This window comes from Ambystoma mexicanum, chromosome 12 (genome assembly GCF_040938575.1).
Source record: "Ambystoma mexicanum isolate Mex_15411 chromosome 12, UKY_AmexF1_1, whole genome shotgun sequence".
NCBI lineage: Eukaryota > Metazoa > Chordata > Amphibia > Caudata > Ambystomatidae > Ambystoma > Ambystoma mexicanum.
In genome coordinates, this window is record NC_090936.1 from 617,202,054 (window position 1) to 617,223,895 (window position 21,842).

The window sequence follows — 21,842 nt, forward strand, 5'->3', positions numbered from 1 at the left end:
TATGACTGATGCTGAGCATGCTGTTTGCTTTAAATCTTGGAAGGCATCCTTGACCAGATTAGTTCATCTGGGCATGGCCGGATATTCTTTTTAAAAAAAAACATATCAGTCATGTTACTAGCTGTGGATGAAAACTTTGGTAGGAAACAGCACAATAGCCATTGAGGCCTAAGAATGCTTTTATGGAGTTGTGACAAATCAAATCCCAGGGTACCAGTGGTCCAGGGGTGAATATCCGTTTCTTAACCATCAATCAGCCCGACACCTCTAATACAACAGAATGGATTTGAAAAGATTGGATTAAACAAGCATACAAATCAAATTTTAAACCTCCTTGTCCAATTCTGGTAACGTGGACAGAATGGTAGGCTTATCTACTCTAAAGGTTGTGGATCTTTGGTTATATGCAACAAAGCGAAAATAGAATTATTACCCATGATAAAAGGAGTGTCCAGTCAAGGTTGTATAACAATATCTACTTTATTATTATCACAACAGACAGTCTAACGCCACTACCAAATACAACCCCCCTGTATAGGAATGCAGAGGACTGGTAGTTTCTAAGAAGGAAAAAAAGATGCACTCTGGATATTGACAGGAGGGTGGCTGGTATGGTTAATAACCACAACATTTCTTAACGGTTTCTTGGCTTCAGAAAAAGAGGGAATGGGTCTTAAAATGTCTCTAGGGGCCTTCTGCAAAGGACCAGAGGGACATAATCACAATGTACCTTTTTCTGTAGGTGTTCTTGGTGCTCAACAGGGTTGAGTCGGCTTCAGGGCACTTTGCAGGCTTCTGCGACAAAGATTGGACGGGAGTCCGCGGTGGGTATGAGGTGGCAAGATGGTTCGGCGAGCGAAACTTGATGAACGGCTGCAGACTGTGCTTCACAGTGATTTGGGGTCAAAAATCGTTGTCTCAGTGCTGATCAGCGGTTCTGAAGCACTGGTGGAGACGTATTGGGTTTCTTTCAGCGACTGTGGCTTGAAAACAGTCAGCGTTGCAGTCGGCTGTGGATCGAGGTGCTCGACTAGCTCGTAAATGTACTCTAAGGCAGATGGCTGTAGATGCTTTTAGGGACACTTCTCCCAGGTTCTTCAATGGGCTTGTGTCATCCTTTAAGGCGTACGGCCCAAGGATCGGGGGTGTGTTTCAGGCAGCTGCCTTGTACTTAGTTTCGTGATCAGAGAACTTCTAGCACTCCCTGTCCAGGGAGCATGCTGCAGACCTGGCATGGCACAGTGTGTGCTGGCTGGGTACCGGTTGTGAAGTAGCTGGAGGGTCCTCTGAGTTCTTTCTCCCTCTGTTCCCTGGGAGAAGTTAAGGGGAGGGATCTTGCTTCCCTCTTTGGATGTCCTTGCCTCCTTTTGCTGGCAGAAGCTGTAAGAAAGACTGTACCTTCAGCCTGGGGCTAAGGATGAGTTCTTCTGTCTGCTTCATGTGAAGTCTTCAGATGATCTGCCTGAAGAAGGGATCCAGCCCTCTTTTACAGCCAGGTGGACCACAGTGATTGGTGTAGGCCAAGCCTCCCTTAGTGAACCAATCCAGAGGTCCCTTCCAACAATGTTCTATATGCGTGACGTCATTACCATAGTGCTTTGCACCAGAAAAAGGTAAAGGTGAAAACAGGAACCAGGGGTGTCCCAGAATCAATATGACGGAAACCTTACCTCAAGAGAAAGAGCTCTGGCCACACTCCTTATGATACTAAGTCCCACCCATCTTCCTGTCTGTCGCTGATTAATGGATCTCTCTGTGGTTCCTGATTAAAGTGGCAGGTCTCCCTTGAAGATGCTTAGAGACCAGACTTTCTGGCTTCCGCAAACCACATTCTGGTACCTTATGAATGGGGTCTGCCTCGCAGGGGTGGCCTACTACAATAAAAGGCCCAGACATGTCAGTTCACTGTCATTGATAATGAGGGTGGGAGCTGGCATCGGGTTCACACAGTTACAAATGAAAGTTTGTTGTATTTCCTATTATCATCTGCATCCAGGCCCCATGTGGGCCTGTTTAAAGTACCCTCTATCGGTATGTTAATTGCTGCCACCAGCTGCAGGGCCTAACAAAAGAGCAGGCCGGTTCCATGGAGCCTTTGTCAGTTAATTAGGCTGACCATGGCAGGGGGAAGTTTGGGCCAAACCATACTTGGGATGACATTGTGCCTTCCTGGCTGTCACATTACAACTAAATATGACAAGGGTGGACTGTGCCTGTAGGCTGTGTCCATGCCAGAGTACACAGGACTATGCATTTGTTGCGGTGTGAGCACAGGAAAATGTGTGTGGATTAGCTTCATACATTTTCGTGAGGTCATTCTACCGTCATCTATTTAATTAAACATTTTTTTTTTAAAAAGCCCAGGTGAGTCCATGCGCACCATGCGGATGGTCGAATTCCTCACATGCCCCCCAGCCTCAACATGTGAACCACCACCCTACTGAGGATCTGGTTTGTCTTCTAGGTGAAAGAACTGGCTTAAGCCATCTGCTTTACCATGCTTGAAACCTTGCTTGTGCTGGATTTCCATGTCTAATCCCTATGGTGATTTGGCCCAGCGCAAAAGATAAGGGTTCTCCCCTTACATTGCCATTAGAAATCTAAGAGACTGGTGGTCTGTTTGGACTGTAAATTGTGACCCAAAGATGTTTGGTTTCAGCTTCTTTACTGCATACATGACCGCATAAGCTTCTTTTTCAACAATGGCCCAGTTCCTTTCCCTTTTGTGTTAATCCCCTGCTACTGCAGGCTTTTTTGAAATATAGGCAACAGATTGCTCTGCCCCTTGAGAGTTCGGCTGCGCCAACATTGCTCCGATCCCAAAATCACAAGCGTCTGTCTGGATAATTAATTCCTGTCCATAGTCTGGCACTTTGAGAACTGCAGCCAGTGGAGTAACTTAGCTGAACATTTTTGGGGGGGCATGACAACTGAAGGAGAGAGGTGGGATGGTGGCTCTGAGGGATCGTTTTGGCCAAATTGTTAAAAAGAATTTGGTCGAATGGTAGATTTCACTGAATTCGGTCACCACCATTAGTTTGAAGCCAAAGATACCGAACATGAAGAGCAGTGCTTGCAGGGGTGACCCCTTAGCCCATGTTCAGTATTTTTGGCTTCGGCGGTTGCTGGGGTGTCCCTGCTTCCTTAGCATTGGTGGCAGGGGACCCAACAAAAAAAAAGAAGAAAAGTGAGGCTGTAGCGTCAGATCCAACCCATGTTAAAGGGATGGATCTGCTGCTGCAGTTTACAGGAGAGGCAGCAGATGGAGAAAAGGTAAGTGGGGGGGGGTTGTGGGTGTACTGGCGGTTTGAGGGGACATGGGTTTGTTTTTTTGTACCGAGGTAAAAATGTATTTGCAGCGATAATGACTACGGTTAATTCCGCTGTGATTTTGTTTGTCGGTCAAACAACCTAAATCCCTGAGGGATAACATTAAACCACTACACCACAAGAGTCCATTGCTAACGCTCTGTTATAACTTTCATAAGACTGGAGGCGTATCTTTAAAATTCAATTGGGCCCCCACACATCTTCAGCCAGCCTGCCATGCACCAAGATACACAACATAACATTCACAAACTTAATTCCAGTAGAACATACAAACAATCCATTATTTATCAATTATTCAGACACAAAAGTCAACACACTGGGCCTCATCACGAGTCTGGCGGTAACCCTTAAATGTGGCTATAGCGCTATTACCGCTGCATTTAAAGGTCTGCCAGATCATGGCCATGGCGGATTTCCCCCCAGCTCAGAGCTGGGGGGAAATCCACGGCAAATTTGCCAATTTTCCACGCTATTACCGCCGGCGGTAATAGCACGAAATTTCCCCATTGGGCCCAATGGGGAATGAGGAATTCCGGAATGGGCCCAATGGGGAATGGGCACTAACCGCTCCGCCAAACCTGTGATCCGGCGCTAGTAGCACCGGGGGATTGGCAGTAGGGCTAATACTGCCAGCGGTAATACCACCGGCGTTACCGCCCAACTCATGATGAGACCCACATATGCTTGCACACACTCTCACTCACACACAAATGCAGCCAGCACCTCCACTGACATACATTGTGTGCACACAACATTTATATGTACATTTAGAATAACACATGGAAACAGTGGTGCAACATCCATTGAGCAGACCCGACTTTATCACCCCCTGATACCTGAAATTCTGGGCTATGTTGACTTGACCTGGCTGAACTATAAAGCCATGGCTAAAAGGACCAGATTCACTGGAATGTCAGCAATTTTCCTGATTTTTTTCCTTTCATTCAAAGGCAGAAAAAATTGCTTAGTGCAGTGAGTGACCAAGTATAATTGGTTTAGATTTTTAAATGCCATATATCTCCAAACTTGGGTTCTGCACAGCACCTTAGATGTCTACATGCTTATAGATGTTTTCTACAGGATTCTGACTGATTAAATGAAGGTATGTTTTCCTGTGTTCAAATGGCTCCAAGCAGAGGAATACCAAGCGGGCGAGTCGCAAGGTGGTGGTCAAGCTGCCCCCCTTGAGGCTCTTTTAAGATCCAGACCGGGACATTTGTCATTGGGACACCACTCCCATTCGGCACTTCAAAGAGGGTGCCCAACGGCAAAAGTGTCCCGCTGGCAGGACAATGGGCCACATTATAAGTTTGCTGATCCGGTAGTAGCGGCTCCGGTAAGCTAATGGCGCCATTACTACTGGACTGGCAAACTACGAGTTCTGCTCACGGGTGTCTTTTTGCCTGCCAGGTCTGACCTGGCGGCCGTACCTGCACCCACGAACAGAGCATGTCGGATGCACTCATGGCATGCTGGTGCATCCGGCTTCCCCATTCCGATTGCACTCTATGGGCTCAATGGGAATGGGGAAGAATATTTTCTAGCGCCCACGAATGGGCAATTACCTGGTCCGGCAAGGCCATAATGACCCAGTAATTGCCCATTCGCAGGTGCCGGAAAAGAAATTATACCGGCGGCGGCACGGCTACCGCCAGTATAATAATGAGGCCCAATGTGTGCTGAGCAAATACCTGCTCAGCACGCTTATTGTCCTGGCAGCAGGACACCTTACCCATTCTGAATGGTAGAGGTGTACCGCTGCCAGGACAATGTCCAAAAGAGTTCCGGGCAGCAGAGGGTCCTCACGTTCCTCTGTATCAATAGAGTATTACAATGTGAGCCATTAGGCACTGATGGGAGGGAGGAGGGTACTATTAGCAGGCACTTTTGTCCCTTTAGAAATGGGAATGTGAGGGAGCGATCAGAAGTGAGAAGGGTGATAATGTTGCATGCCTTATGAAATAATGACTATGGCTTTAAAACCCAAGAGGGATTTGTTAGGTTCACATTAATCTGAATGATGCTATTGTGACTTTGCATGCAGAATGGGGAGAAGGAAACTAAAGCCAAACTCCCATTGCTCAACATATTTCTATGACAGTGTATATAGTGTATGGTTAGTTTACTATGAAATACACGTTTATTATGTATCATGGTTTGCTTCCAATGCATTGCTATACATAAGTATATGTTATAAGTATTATATAAATAATACACACATGAAATGTAAAGCAAAACCTTAATAAATATTTCTATCAACTAAGCCTGGAAAGATGTGCACGGTCGCTTAAATTGTCCACATCCCAGTTTCAACATTTAACCAAGTGTGTGATCCTGAGCAAATTATTTAATCACATTGTGCCTTATCTGCAGCCCTGTAAGTGATTCTGATTCACTTCTAAGCTTATGTTAATATATCATGCTATTATAATGGAAAAACCTAATTACGATAGAGTTGCTCCACATATAACAATAGTGCAATTTAGGTGTTTTGCACCACAAAGTTATTTGTCACTTGATTTATGTATGGCAACTTATTCTAAAGTCACTTCCATGGTGCCTCCAAGAATCAAAGACTGATGATGCGCCTTGCAATGTCCTTTTCTGTGAAGTCACTTCTGTTGGTGCAATCCATATGCTAATTAGGAAGTTTGCATGTATTTTGACTCAGAGGGCTTGGGAAGAGCTCCTCAACAAACATACACAAACACAATAAAAAAATTATTTTAAAAATAAAATTACCTCTGCTCTGCTTCCAAATGCTGCCCGGGCCACGTCTCATGTTACACTGACCTAACCTCTTTGCACTCAGGCATCTCCAGACAGAAACCAGGAAGTTGAATGAGCTTCCAAGTTCCTGTGTGTGTGTCACATGAACACAAAGCTGGAAATCGATGCTCTATGCCACTGGCCCCCGGAAGTGCTGCTGCTAGCATGACAGCACAGGCGCCATGCCCTGCAACACCAGGTTCAGCCCCCTGGCGGCTGACTTTGAGTCAGGCCTGCCAGGGTGAGGGATCTGAGCCATGCAGGGCATCCCAGCCCTGAATGTGTTGCAGCCCGGCTTCCAGGCATCTCAGAATTATGTAATGAGACAGCAGAAGCCTTGCTGAGCACCCCATCTGGGCTTGTGCTGTCCAATTACATAATTGATGATTGCGGCCCCCTGCCCTCCTCCAAAAGATGGGGGGGACAAAAAGGCATGCCAGAGAAGTTGGGGAGGACAAAACCCCCTATGCCCCCTATAATTATGCCCATGACTGCAGCCCTGCACAATCAATCCTTCAAATCCTGAAAGGAGGTTTGACAGGTGGGAGTCCAAGTTACCTTTTTTGGCATAATTTTCGAAGCCACATCATTCAGGGGCATGGCAATGGTCCCGTACCCCTTGATGATATGACCGGTAGTACCCGGTTAGACCTAGGAAGTCTCTCACATGTGTCTGTGTGGTGGGGATGTCCCAATTCTTCACAGCCTCTACTTTGTCTTCAAGAGGTTGTTTCTTATCTCCACCAACCAGGTGTCCTAGGTAAGTCACTGTTCCCTTTGCTATCTAACACTTTGTGGCCTTGGTAGTCATACCTCCATTCTGCAGCACCTGAAATACTATTTTCGGGTGGGATAGGTGATCTTCCCAGGTGTGGCTGAACAGAGCAATGTTGTCTATATAGGCAACACTGAAGTTTCCCAGTCCACGCAACACTTTGTTAACCATCCTCTGAAAAGTGTCACTGGCATTCTTTGATCCAAAAGGCATCACAGTGAACTAATAATGTCCTTCTGGGGTTGAGGGTGCTGACCTCTCTCTCACTCTGTATGTCAAGCCGACCTGCCAGTACCCTGCCGTGAGGTCAAAGGTACTCATGTACTTGGTAGCGCCGAGCTTGTCAACAAGCTCCTCTGCCCGAGGAAAGGGGTGAGCATCTGTCTTCATGACAGAATTGAGCCCCCTGTAGTCCACAGAAAAAGAGAATTCAGTCTTCCCACACTAGCCTTTTTATGATCCAGTACAAATAGACTAGCCCAGCGGCTGTGGGATGGCTCTATTACTCCTAGAGCCAACATCTTGGAAACCTCCTCCCTGATGATTTGCCTTAACTTATCAGACATCCAGTGAATTCTGCTTTTCACCAGCTTACTGTCTCCAGTGTCCACATCATGGGTGCATCAATCTGCCCGATCTGGAGCCAGCGAAAACAGACTGGCATACTATCCCAGTAAATGGTGACAGTCTGTCAGTTAGTGTTCTGACAGGTCAGTTGCAAAGTTGACACCCTCAACTGACCGATCTGTGACTTCAGCGTGCAGAAGGTCCGGGAGGGGATCTGTCTCCTTCTCAGTCTTGCCATCTGTCACTAATGCCATGACCAAGTGATTCCGGCTATAATGGGGTTTTAGCCGGTTAACGTGAAAGACCCTGCAAATCTGTTTAGGCCCTTCCACGTCAATGAGATAATTGACCTCAATGACCTTTCCAAGCACCCAGTAAGGCCCAGTCTACTTTTCCTGATGGGCACTGGGTTTAACAGGTTCCATAATCTATACCCACTAGCCAGGAGAATAAACTGTCAATGTGGCCTTCTGGTCATGCCAGTGCTTCATCAGCTTCTGACTGTCCTTTAGATCCTTTGTCGACTGTTCCATATACTTTGTCATTTTAGACCGAAGACTGCAAGTAAATACTCCACCAAATCTCGCATGAGTGAGAAGGGTTTACCCTCCCATCCCTCTCTCACTAGACTGAGGGAACCTCTTACCGGGTGTCCAAACAGACATTCAAAGGGGCTCAACCCTACTCTGTTCTGTGGCACCTCCCTGTAGGTGAACAGTAGGCATGACAGGAGAACATTCCATTTTCTCTTCCGGTGCTCTTCCAAGCCACCTATCATACTTCTCTGGGTTTGTGGATGAAGGCTATGGAGAACCGGTAGATGACTCCACTCTCTTGCCACATAGCTTTCATATACACTGATATTAAGTTTGTTTGTTTGTTTGTTTGTTTATTTGTATAGCGCACCTGACCCAGAGGTATATGGGCGCTTGAGCATCAAGTTACAGGCATAGGTAGGATCATTTGTACAATTGTGCAATGTAAGTATAGTTACAACAACGGTTATGACAGCAGTTATAGTAGAATTAGTGACATACATACATACGGTGCTAGTTAATTGTTAAGTAACCAGGTGATGATCTTAGTTCTGAAAGGTTGAAATGTAGGGGTAGATTTGATGTCCGATGGGATAGTGTTCCATAATTGTGAAGCTAGAACTGGGAAACTGGATCCGCCGGCTCTTTTGAGGGAGTATTTGGGCACTGTCAGTTGTAGTTTGTTAGAGGATCTGGTGGTTCTAATATTCTGTCTTAAGATGAATTTATCGGTTAAATAAGGTGGGGCCAGGTGGTTAAGAGCTTTGTAGGTGAGGCAGATAGTTTTTAGGTCTATTTTTTGTTTGATGGAGAGCCATTTGCATGTGATTCTTGTGGCTGAGATGTGTTCTCTTCTGGGAATATTAAGGGCGGCACGGAGTGCATTATTTTGTAGAACTTGTAGTTTATTAACAACCATTTTATTGGCACCTACATACAGGCTGTTGCAATAATCCAGTTTGGATTGTATAAGTGCTCTGGCTAGAGTAAGGCAATTGTTGGGGGATATCAGAGGTCTGCAGGCTCTGATTAGTTTCCCAGTGTAAGCAGTGGCTGAGGCGGTCATATTAATTTGTTTGGCGAGGTTGGTGTTAGTGTCGAGATAGAAACCAAGAGTTTTTACACTTTTGGCAGTGGGAATGGTGTTGCCGTCAATGATGAAGCTAGAGTAGCTCGGGCTGAGATTCCGGATAGTGTTGGGTGAGCCGACAAGGAGCAGTTCGGTCTTGTCATCGTTCAGGCAGAGGCCATGTGTGGCCATCCATGCCTGAACGATGGAGAAGACTTCACTGATCCTGTTGGCGTCCGTGTTGTGGTTGCCTGATAAAGTGAGGAGTATCTGGGTGTCATCTGCGTAGTTAGTGTAGGTGACACCCAGATGGTCCAGTTTATCGAATAGGGGCTTTGTGAATATATTATACAAGGTGGGTGAAACACACGATCCTTGTGGGACACCGCAGGTAATGGGAATAGGGTCGGCTGCTGCAATGGGTGAGAAGACTCGCATGGTCCTATTGTCCAGGAAGGATTGGATCCAAGTGACCGCCGAGTGGGAGAAGTGTGCTGCCGATGATAGGTGGTTGCACAGGATTTTGTGGTCAACCAGGTCAAAGGCAGCGGAAAGGTCAAGGAGAAGCAGGATAGCAGCCCTCCCTTTATCTTTGATTTCGTCTATCTGGCTCTTGAGATCAACAAGGGCCGTTTCCGTCCCATGTTGGGGATGAAAGCCAGATTGGCGAGTACCTAGTAATCGTTTAGTTTGAATGTAATCATGAATTTGTAAATAGACCATTTTGTCAAGGATTTTTAGTAAAAATGGGACAGTGGTAATGGGTCTATAATTTGTGGGTATTTCTGGGTCGAGGGTCTGTTTTTTTAGCAAGGGTAGGACCCAGGATTGTTTCAGATTACTTGGGACCATATTGTTAGAAAAGGACAAGTTTATTAATTTGGTGATGAAGGGGGAGAGATCCCTGGCAGCATCCTTGATTATCTGTGCGGGGCAGCTATCCCCCTTGCAGTTTGAGGGTTTCAAGGATGCTATAATTTTTTGTACTTCAAGTGTGGTAACCTTTTTGAAGGTGAAGCCTGAGCTAGAGGCGGTGAGTGGGGGATGGGTGGGTCTGGAGGAGGGGTCGTGAGTGAGCTGTTGCCGTTTGTTTTCAATTTTAGTTTGGAGCCCTGAGATTTTGTTGGCAAGGGCGTTCTGGATCCCTGTGCACCAAGGTTTATCCTTTGTGCAGGTATCTTCAGGAGGAGTGGGGTTTTCTAATTCCTTTAAGATGTTAAAGAGCTCTTTTGTGCTGGAGCCTGCCTGTGAGATCCTGGAATTAAGAGATTCTTTCTTAGCACGCGTGATCTCATATTTGTAGTGGGTGGAGAAGTTGGTGAGGTTAGTTCTATTGTCTGCTGAAGGCACCGATTTCCATAGTGATTCCAGTTTGCTTTTTTGTAGTCAGAGAAGTTTGAGCTCTGGGGTGTACCATGTATTCAGGTGCGCTTTAGGTTTCCCTTTACGCATTTTTAGTGGGGCAATGGTGTCGATAGCTTTAGCCATGGAGTCATTATAGGCGTTGACCATCAAGTTTAAGTCAGTTGTAGTTGGTAGGGCGTTCAGAATGGGGGTCACCAGAGGCATTAAGGCTTCAGCTGTAATGTTGCTCTTTTTCCTAGTTTGGCAGGCCGGAGCAATAATAGGCTTTTTGTGCACTAGGTTGTTTATATTAATGTCAAGGGGGAGGAAGTGGTGATCCGTCCAGATGAGTTGTACAGGGTCCTTTAGAGTAATGTTGCAATTGAGGGCGGTAACCCAGTCAAGGATTCTGCCTTTCGAGTGGGTGGGTTTAGAGCAGAGTTGAAGGAGGCCATGCTCCTCTAATGCCGTGGCCAGGGCAGTGGCGGGGGAGTCATGAGGGTCATTAAACCCAAGATTGAAGTCTCCCAGTATAATTATTTGTGCTGAAGGTTTGGAGCTTTCGGCTACTAGGGAGGTGATGTCTTCCTCAAAAGAGCCAGGTGGGCCCGGGGGTCTGTAGATTATGTGCATAGTGATCGTACTCTTCGGGGAGGTTTGTAGTTTAACTGTGAGGTGTTCACATGATTTGAGTGGAGGAGAGGAGCCTAGTCTGATATCGAGTGAGGACTTGAAGATGAGGGCTACACCTCCTCGAGCGTTAGGTCTGTCTACTCTGAGGATAGTATAGTTGTCAGGGATGGCTAGGGTAAGGGATGGTCCCGCAGCCTCATGTAGCCAAGTTTCTGTCATAGCAAGGAAGTCTAGGTTGTTAGTCAGAATGATGTCGGCGACTTCTGTAGAATGGGCGACCAGGGATCTAACATTTAGAAGAGCTCCATTTAGTGTATGGGGGGTCGAGATGATGGGGGTTAAAGTGTACTTGTTGGTTTTGTTGGGAGGTTTAGGTGGGCGTTTGCTCGTTTTGTGGTGGATTCTGGCACCAAGTCTATTGTTGCGATCGGTAGGGATAAGGGTGGTTGTTTGAGAGACAGTAAGGTCAGTCATCGTGGAGGGGCTGTGATGATGGGTGGGGCAGGGTGCTCTAGTGTCTGTTGGGTTCTGCTTGGATCTATCTGCACTCTTGTTGTTTGGGACATCGTAAAATTGTGCATGGTCATAGGTAGGATAGGCAGATTGTGGGACCGGGAGGAAGGCTGGAGTAGTGGGCAGGAATGGTGTGGGGCAGACGATAGGGTAGTGTCTTGGGCAGGCGGGTCTAACTAGTCCATTTTTATGGGTTAAGTAGCTGTTACCGTTGCAGAGTATATTGCTTTGCATGACACAGAAGGGGAACATGATCGCGGTAAGGCAAAGTAGCATAATGTGTGTGCTAGGGGCAATGCGCCATGCAGAGGATAGGCAGATGAGGGACATCGGTGCGGCCATAAGGCACAACACAATAGTATGGTTTAAATACGACCATAAGGCACAACACAGTAGTGTGGTCTAAATACGACCATAAGGCACAACACAGTAGTGTGGTCTAAATACGACCATAGGGCACAACACAGTAGTGTGGTCACTATGCGACCATAGGGCACAACACAGTAGCATGGTCGCTATGCGATCATAAGGCACAACACAGTAGCGTGGTCGCTATGCGATCATAAGGCACAACACAGTAGTGTGGTCTAAATACGACCATAAGGCACAACACAGTAGTGTGGTCTAAATACGACCATAAGGCACAACACAGTAGTGTGGTCTAAATACGACCATAGGGCACAACACAGTAGTGTGGTCACTATGCGACCATAGGGCACAACACAGTAGCGTGGTCGCTATGCGATCATAAGGCACAACACAGTAGTGTGGTCTAAATACGACCATAAGGCACAACACAGTAGTGTGGTCTAAATACGACCATAGGGCACAACACAGTAGTGTGGTCTAAATACGACCATAGGGCACAACACAGTAGTGTGGTCACTATGCGACCATAGGGCACAACACAGTAGCGTGGTCTAAATACGACCATAGGGCACAACACAGTAGTGTTGTCTAAATACGACCATAGGGCACAACACAGTAGTGTGGTCACTATGCGACCATAGGGCACAACACAGTAGCGTGGTCTAAATACGACCATAGGGTATGTGAGTAGTACTAGAGACCATAGGCCCATCTGAGTGGGGGTGGCTAAGAGTCCATGCATACAGTAATGTCCCGGTACTTGCATGTACTTACAATGCGTTCTCCTTATGCGGGAGGGTTCTGGTAGTGGGTAGGTTGCAAGTTGCTCCGAGTTGATGGCCACTCCGCACTCCCATGCGCGTAACAGGCGCAGAACAGGCCTTTGTATGGCCTTAGGACTGGCCGCCGGCGATTCCGCCTGCCGGCGGTTCTTTCGTTTCAAATGTTCCCCTGTCATAAACTACTTCCTTGGGGAAACAAACATGTAAGAATATCCTGTCATGGGTTTTGACCCATGTTGAATCAATAGACTGGGTAGATGTGGGGATGAGCTGTCGCCGCCCATTATTCTATCCCAGAACAAACTAAATCAATAGACTGGGTGGATGTGGGGATGAGCTATCGCCGCCCACATTCACGCCAGAATAGGAGAACTGCGCAGTTGGCACGAGACCACTCCAAAGATACAACCTCCTTGTGGGGGGTTCCACATCACCACTCTACTGTGAGGATGCCATCAAAACAATGTTAAGCAAGGGTCCTATACTATCAAGCAAAAGACCACTCTATTGAAATGCAGTAGTTCAAGACAACTAAAAAAAAATGCATGCAGTACCCGCTTTCGACTCAAGGCGGCGCTAGCGGTCTAAACTCTGACAGGAGAACTGCTACTTCAGAAGCTAATCAGTCTTCTGTGACAATTGGGGTTTCAAAGCTTGTTAGGTAATGGAAGATCTAACCACCTGCTGTTCCCAGAGACAATCTGATTTGATTAACAGGCCAAAAGGCTGGGAAACCTTCTCACCTCAGAAAGCCCAGGATATCACATTGTCATGCTAACCAAATGCAAAGTGGCCCCCTGGTCTGTTGACCTCAGCTTGCTGGAGCCCACACAAAAGACCTTTTCCCTTGAATAGGATATGGTGATTTTGACTGTTTCCTGTCAACAAAGATCTGCCAGCCAGGAGAGACATGTGATCACTGTCATCCCCAAACTTTGGGGGCGGACTCAAACACTGCAGTACTTTGAATTGAAAGCAAATATATATTTTACAGAAATACTGATAACTCTTGGTAACCAGATGACAGAAATGTGAAATTTGGGGATCCTTAAAATTAAAACTTTGCCCACAATTCAAGCCCAAACTCCAATGTGTGTGATGTTCTGGGGCAAAACCCCGCTATTTATTGATACTACAGACTCGAACAGTGCCTACCTCATGTGATATATGATGTGTGTGGGTGATGTAAAAGCAACTGTGTATTTGGGAGAATATGTATTTGGATCAAATATAGATTTGTGTGCAATTTGACAGGGGAGTGTCCTTTCTGCAGGCCATAAAATGACATCACTCTGACACACTATCCTTCCCCCAATCAAGGGAGAAAGGAAAGATTGGCCAATGATAAATTGAGAGAGGGGCTGGCTTAGTGATGCTGCGCACACACCCACTTTCTAAACACATAAAAGCAGACAGTGCAGGACAAGTGGGAATCCCTTTTTCACTTTCCACGGGACGCTCTGCCGGGAGACTTCAGACTTCAATCCATCAATCTTCAGAGACCAAGACTTTACTTCAGAATTTGTAAAGAACAGGCCTAACCCACAAGCTGAGTTCTCTTCAGCAGGCCTCAAAATCATTTGCAGACTATTCACAGCCGGGCTGAGCTGTTGATTCTGGCCTGAAACCCTGCGCCAGAAAGATCCAGAAGCAGTGCTGTACCCAGAGAGAGCAGAGACACCCAGAAAGCAGACCAGAGAACCACAGGCCGCTGTATCCGTGGAGCTGACCCAGACGCTGTGAGTAGAACCGGTGCCTGACAGACCCAGCAGAGCGGAGCTGACCCAGGCGCTGCGCGCAGAGACCGTCCGTGGCGAGGGAACCGCAGCCAATCCTGACCCGATCCGTGGCGAGGTCCAGTCCTTTCAAAGCTAGGAGTGAGTACTTAGATCAGATTGTGACAGAAATAAGCTCTTAGTTAAAATAATTTAATCCAACTATTTTAATCGGATTAGAACTGTCTCCTAGAAATCGTGTCACCTGTCATTTTCAAAGCTGTCACCTGCCAATTTGAGTTACTTTAAATCCGAAAAACGACCTTTACAAAATCGTTCATATCTCTGAAACCGTTTATCCTAGGAACTTGGTTTAACTTCCCTCTGAAAGCTTGGAATCTCAGCTTTCCTAGAACCGACTCGCTACTTCTTATACTTTTGCCGTAATCACAATTCACGCACTCACAAATTTTGCCGGGATTTGCGATTTGGCCTGATTTCTTTACCTGTAAAAAGGTAGCAGCTTTTTGCTTTCCTGTGCTAAAAAATTGTTTGTCTCTTAATAACCATCCCTGAATCATTGCTAAAGTGAGCCTGAGCTCATCCCAAGTATCTCTCACTCACCCTGAACCTCCTAAAGGGAATTAAAAGCATTTTCAGCATATTTCTCACTTCACTGCCGCCACATTCAAAGCACTTGGGCCTGTGTTTTAAAACTCATACCTGCTTTCTCTAAGCTTGTTTGGGGGGAATTGAATTTTGTATTGTATTTGATTGCATTCCTGAGAACTGTGTGCTCCTCTTTCCATCTCCTTCCATTTCTTACATTGCATAGGGGAGGGGGGTGAATTGCCAGAGAAAAAGTGATTATCTTATCTTTTGCTAAAAATCATATCAAGTATTTCTGTACTGCATTTTATTCCCCATTGCTTTTCCCTTGAAACCATAAAAGCATTTTTGCTACTCTATCCATCCTATACTAACTCCTCATTGATTGTAAAGAAGTGTGCTAGTGTCAGATTACCCATTGTTGATTAACATTATATTTATAAGGGCGATATTGATTATTAATTTATTATAAAAGCGTGGTATCTATATTTTGTTTTATTTCTCAAATAAACCTTTTAAACTTGCACAACAGAACTACTTCTTGGCTCAGTGGTGTCAGGGGGATTCTAAGAGAGGGGTGTTATATAGGGGTAGTCATCCAGAACTCATGAACTGGACATAAAGATATATCAATAAGGGTTTCCATTCAGTATCTCAGACTAGGCATTGACTTAGCTGTAGTGTTGAATTGAATCCTCTTACAAATTGGGGGCTCGTAGCCGGGGATTCCGGATTAGATCTATCACTTGTGCAGATTAATACAGTGTGCTAACTGACAAGATACATACATCCGGTCGGATCACCACGCTGTGTTACGCTGTAAAGCACTCCTCAAAAGGACGCTCTAAGGGAAAGGTCTGTTTTGCAAAAATAAAATACTAATTTCTGTAAGTCAGGACGGAAATCAATTTCTAGAATGACGACCTTGGTAGACATGAAAATAGCGAGGGAGCACCTCTTACATAAGCTATTTGTGAGAGGTGAGTGGACTCATCAGGACCAAACGGTCTGGTTGCAGGCAATCGCGCAACAGGTCACTGAAACAGGGTCAGATATATGGAGAGATCAGGGTCCCCTACATGTGGCCCTGAGTGAACTACATATGGCCCCTAAAGCCAAAGAGGAACATAACAAGATTACCAGGATAGCGGCATACTTGTACCTGTATATGGGAGTCATACAGAATAAATGTGCTGAAGACCATGATCTGGCAAATAGGCAACAGATGGCGTTAGAGAAGGCCCAATCTGACCTGGTCTCTTCTGAGCAGAGGCTGCAGAGGAGCCAGGAGTCAGAAAATGATAGCAGGCAGTATATCATTAAAATAAAAGAGGACATGGATAGACTGCAACAGGAAAAGGCTGACCAGGATACCAGATTTCTGGCCTTGCAGAAGGAGTACCAAGAAGGTTTGGACTCCCTTCTGCAGAGCCAGAAAAAGCTGGAGCAACAACTGGACTTCAACAGGGCATGCACAGCAGGTAGCCACCCTGCAAATTCGATTAGACAGAGAGAAAGAGGAAAGCAATAAATTGATTCTGAAAGACCTGGATACCCAGGCAGTTTGATCAGGAGCGCCAGAAAGCTGGTGCTTTCCAAAGGCAAAGGGACGACCTGGCGGCACAGATGCAGGCTCTTAGTCAGGAAAGGGATACCTTAGGCCAGGAAGTCTGCCACTTAAAAAGGAAAATGGAAGAAAATCACCTGGCCCTCCAGGGACTGGGTGACCTCCAAAAAGAACACCAGAACTTGTTAGAGCACACCAGGAGGGTGGAGGATGCTCTGGCAAGAAAGGAGCAGGCCAATAGGGACACAGCTCAGGAGGTAACCCTCCTGCAGCAGAGACTGGCCCAGTACTCCAGGACCAATCAGGAGGCACAGAGAGAAAATGAGGCTCTCTGTCAGCACAATGATAGGCTCCAGCAACAGGTAGCCATGCAGGAGAGACTGATAGAGTCTAGTAAGCCCTTAACTGAGGAACTGAAAGTGCAGGCTCTTGCATTGCAACAGGAAGCAGGGGCGGATAGAGAGGAGGTTCGCTGGGAAAGAGAAACTCCTGAGCATAACCTCAGGAGCCCTGGTACCATAGGCCTTCATCTCTCCCAGTCCCTGGACTCTGCCACCCCCATGTCCCCTCGCGCACATGAGCCCAGGGCCACGGGGATGGCAGATTGCTATCCAGCTAGAAGTATGGGGCTCATAGGCCAGTACCTCTCAGGAATGGATGGGCGGGCATCCGGGTATGGGCACCCAAGCACAGTGCAATTTAGTGGGGAACCCCAGGAGAGTAGGCCCATTAAGGGCATCCTGAAAATCTCTGCCCAGTTAGGTCAGTGGGGGGATACCCAGCAAATCCTGGTAGCAAGGAGGGATCTGAAGACTCCTCTGAGTGTCACAGGACACAGGAGACCAGGTCCCCACATTCTGCCAGCCATTCCCAGGCTCGCAGAATCCGGGAAAACCTGGAAGATCAGACGGGCAACTCTGGGAGCAGCGCTTCTGAGTCGGAGGATGAATGGACCAGGGTTACCCAAACCAAAAAGGCCAATAAGGCAAAAAGGGCCTTGCTTAAGGACCCATTGAAACAAATGAAGGCAATAAGGAGTGTCATCACACCTTATCATAAGAACGCCAAGTATTCTGTTTGGGAACACTTGGAGCTCTATGAGCAAATGATGGAGACTTTCCTTTTGAAGGACAGCCAAAGCTGTATTCAATATGTAAAGTGGACCTTCTCACCAGAATACTCCAGTTTCTTTGCGGGGCTGGAGGATCGAAACTATTCAAGGTGGTCCACATACAGGGCGGCCATCTTGAAACATTTTTCTGTGCACAGAAATCCTCAAGAGGTTCGCAAGGCAGCCTACAATTTGCAATGTGGGGAGGATCAGGCCCCACAAGAGTTTGTGCAAGAATTAAAGCGTGCTTTTGCGCAGACCACCAGAAGGGTGCGCACGGATAGCAGAGAATTTATCAATACGTTTTTCCATACCTTACCCAAATACATAATGACCCAGCTCGTGAGAGATTTTCATGAGAAAAGATCTTTAGACTGGGTCATTGAACAGGCTACCCGGATCTATGAGGTGCAGAAGCCCATCGAAAATAAAAATAATGCGCCGAAAAACCCCAAAACCAACAGCACCCCTGCTGCTGCCAAGGTGGCAGAGGTAAAGGTTGCCCCTGTTTTAGATTTGGAGATGGGGGGGCCTAAAAACCTGCATGCACCAAATAATTCACAGCCCAGAAGGCCCTCGGGCCAGTCACAGACAGGGAGTCGAGGAGGTAGTCCCACAAATGGGGTCACCCGCCCCCCTGACTATGTAAGTCCCCGCAACAAGGGAAACCGACCCATCCTGGGTTATGTGTGGACTCCTCCAGCCCAAGGGGGGGATCCAGCCAAGCACCTGGCCCAGGGAACTTCCCTCCTAACGTCCCCCAGGAGGGCAGAAATTCACCAAATCCTGGCCAGAATTTTTTCCCCAGGTATCCACCCAATTTCCAGCCCCAAAATCATCCATCCTTCTTTCCCCAATTCCCTGAGCGCAGACAACCTAATCCGTGAGAGGGGAGGCCAAGGGTGGAGGGGTACCAAAATCTTCCCAACCAGGGGTACTCCCAGAGAAGGGATAGCTACCCTTCCTGGGATCAGCCCAGGGGAGAAAATAGAGCCCCGTTTCAGCCTGAGCGGGTTTCACAACTTGAGCGCCAGGTCCAAAATAGGGCACGGGATCTGGGTCACATACTGAGGGCTCAACAGAACCCTCAGATGAGCATGCCACCGCAGAATGCCCCAAACTCTGGACCTGGTGCTCCAGAACAATGACGGGGGCAGCACCCCGATAACCCACCGGTTCCCAGGGAGGAGGCACAAGGGGAAGGTGGGTGTAAAGCCTTGGAGGAAGCTTCCTTCCCAACTTGTAAACAGCCCCTGGAAAACCAGGAACTGGAAAAAAAATCTCCTGCCCCTGAAAGCCTGCCTCCGAAGGAGCAGAGGGGGGTAGGAGAAACAAAGGACCCAAACAGACCCACTTTGTGGAGGAGGTACAGGTCTTCCAATTTGAGGGAGAGGGATCCTCAGAAGATCCTGGGAAAAGCATCTTCTCCTTCAGAGATGGGGGATCTCCTCCCAAGGAAAAATGGGTCCCAAGGGATTCCAATCCAGACTGGGGAGATGTGGAGACTGAGCTACCGCGCCCATCATCTCATCCCAGAATTGACAATACCAAAATCCCCTGGTTCAAACCCATCCTGGTGACTGCCTCCAAAAAGGGGGGGGGGGCGGCCCAGGACCGGAACCAGGGGAACCCACAATGGCTCTGATCTCCAGTTGCCAACTTTTTCTTTCAGATTCCCAAGGCTCTCCACAGAATTCTGCCCAAATCTCTTCGCTAGCAATGTCCAAAACCAGAAAGTTAGCCTACCAGTTGTCCAAAAAATGTGCATTATCTGTGCCCCCTTGAGGAGAAGGAGGGAAGATACTATGCCCCAGTACAAGTACAGGGGCACGGTACAATTTTGGCACTGGTGGACACTGGATCCCAAGCTACCCTTCTATCCAAAAGGGCCTTTGAGGAACTAAATGCAGGAAGGGGGGAGAATTACCAAATTCCTTTCACCTCTCTTCCTGGACAACTGCAGAACTTTGACGGGAAGGAAATTCCCGTTGAGGGGACTGCAGACTTGGACATTAAAATGGGCGACACAAGGTGAAACACCCGGTCATAGTTGTGACTCCAGAGGGCACCCCTTGTTTACTAGGGAATGACCTCCTGAGAAGGTTGTCACCCCTAATAGATTGTGTAAACAAGGTCCTCTGGACCCAGACTAGCCGACCCATAAAATTAAAACAGAGTGTCAACCATGTTAGTTTAAACGGCACCTGCCACATGGTTGAACAAAAATCTGACCAAGTAGAATTTCACTTCCAGAACAACCAAACTCCAGACTTGACAGTAATAGCAGTAGGACAACAGATTGGTGATGGGGGGTCCTCTCTATTTCTGAAAATCAACCTTCCTTTCAGTTTAAGGTGGTATTCCACACTAGAAGGAAATACTCTGAAATTCTTCACCAATCCACAATCAGAAACTCCCACTCGTATAGTCCAGAAAGATGTGAAATCAGCTCAGAGCCTGGCTGATATTCAGCAAATTGGAGATCAGTTGTTCATCCCTGTTCAGTTAAATTATGGGAAGGACTCTGTTCTCACTCGAGTGTGTGTGAACAACGGTAAGAGCTTCATCAGCGAAGCCATGTCCCGGCAACTCCCAAAAGATCCAGCAATTCCCACATTAAAACTGATAGACAAATGGGAAATGGACCTGGAAGCACCTAATTCCAAACCTCTCCTGCCAAGCAGGTGTATGCTCAAAATCTCCATTGGCAACAAGAGCATAGTCCATAATTGTTGGGTCGTGCGAGACGTCACTGCCGCCTTTTACTTAGGCAGTGACATTCTCAATCGCTTTGCCATTAGTTTGGACCTAATAAACTTCAAAGCTTGGTCCCGATTAGCGGATAATCCCATGGGCTTTGATGATCCAGAAAAAGCATTTAGGTCAGCTCAATTGCTACCTTATGCTGTTGAAATTCAGAGTAAAGAGGAAGTCACCATCCCAGAAAGGACCCGACAATTCTCCCTGGAAGTGAAAGTTAAAAGAGGACAACATTTGAAAAACCCTGATGCTTACATACATCTAAATGCTTCTCTCCAACAGCAAGAGTTAGGGGTAAACCCAACACCATTAGTCAACATAGAACATGACACCATTCCAATAGAGGTGGATAACAGCGACTTAAAGAGTATTACTCTAGCCGCAGGCACCATTATTGGAATGACGGTTGATGACCGACATTTTTCCATTGATCTAGGAAATGAACTGTTAGGACCAATCCCCAAGGACTGTTTTGACAGTGACAGTGAGGACAATCCAACACCAGACAGGATTTTCACCCGGCATGGGGGAACATCCTGGGGTACACCTTTTGCCCTTATGGTAAGGAAGATGTGACTTGTGACTTCAGGTGGGATGAGGTGATTTTCCAGGTCCATGAGGGCTGCCTTTCCCACCTGAAGCCTCCAGTCCAAATCAGCACTCTGGCCAGGGACTTCTCCACCCAGCTGGAGGAGGCCGCTGAGATAGCCAAACCAGAAGTCTTTCCAGGCTTCAGGCAGATGGTGGAAGAGAGAGTCAACCTAGCTGATGCCTGTGTGACTCTGGAACAGAAGCAAAAGTTGAAACAAGTTGTCTTGGATTTCCAAGATCTCTTTGCGGTAGACTCATATGACTGTGGTCGCACCGACATCCACACAACAACAATTCCCACGGACCCTGGAATGACTCCAGTGTTTGTGAAGCAATATCGTCTGCCTCTCGCATCCATGGAGTCCCTTACTGAAATAATTAAGAATCTTGGGTCCCGGGGAACAATACGTCCAGTACACAGCACCTTCAATAATCCGGTGCTGGGAATATTGAAGCCAAACGGCCAGTGGAGACTCTGCGCCGACCTTAGGGAGCCCAACAAATGGGTCCATACTTCCCGATGGCCTCTGCCCTACATTGACCAAGGGCTGGCCCAGATTCAGGGGTCACAGGTATTCACAGCAATAGACCTGACCAATGGATACTGGACCGTGCCTATCAGTAGGGAGGACCAATACAAACTGGCTTTTACCTTTGGGGGCCAGCAGTACACATGGACCCAGACTCCCTTCGGATACCTCCACTCCGGCAATGAATTCAACATTTTCCTACATAAGGCCATGCCCAACCTGGGTGCGAGGGGTAACCTGGCTTATGTAGATGATGTCCTCATCAAAAGTTC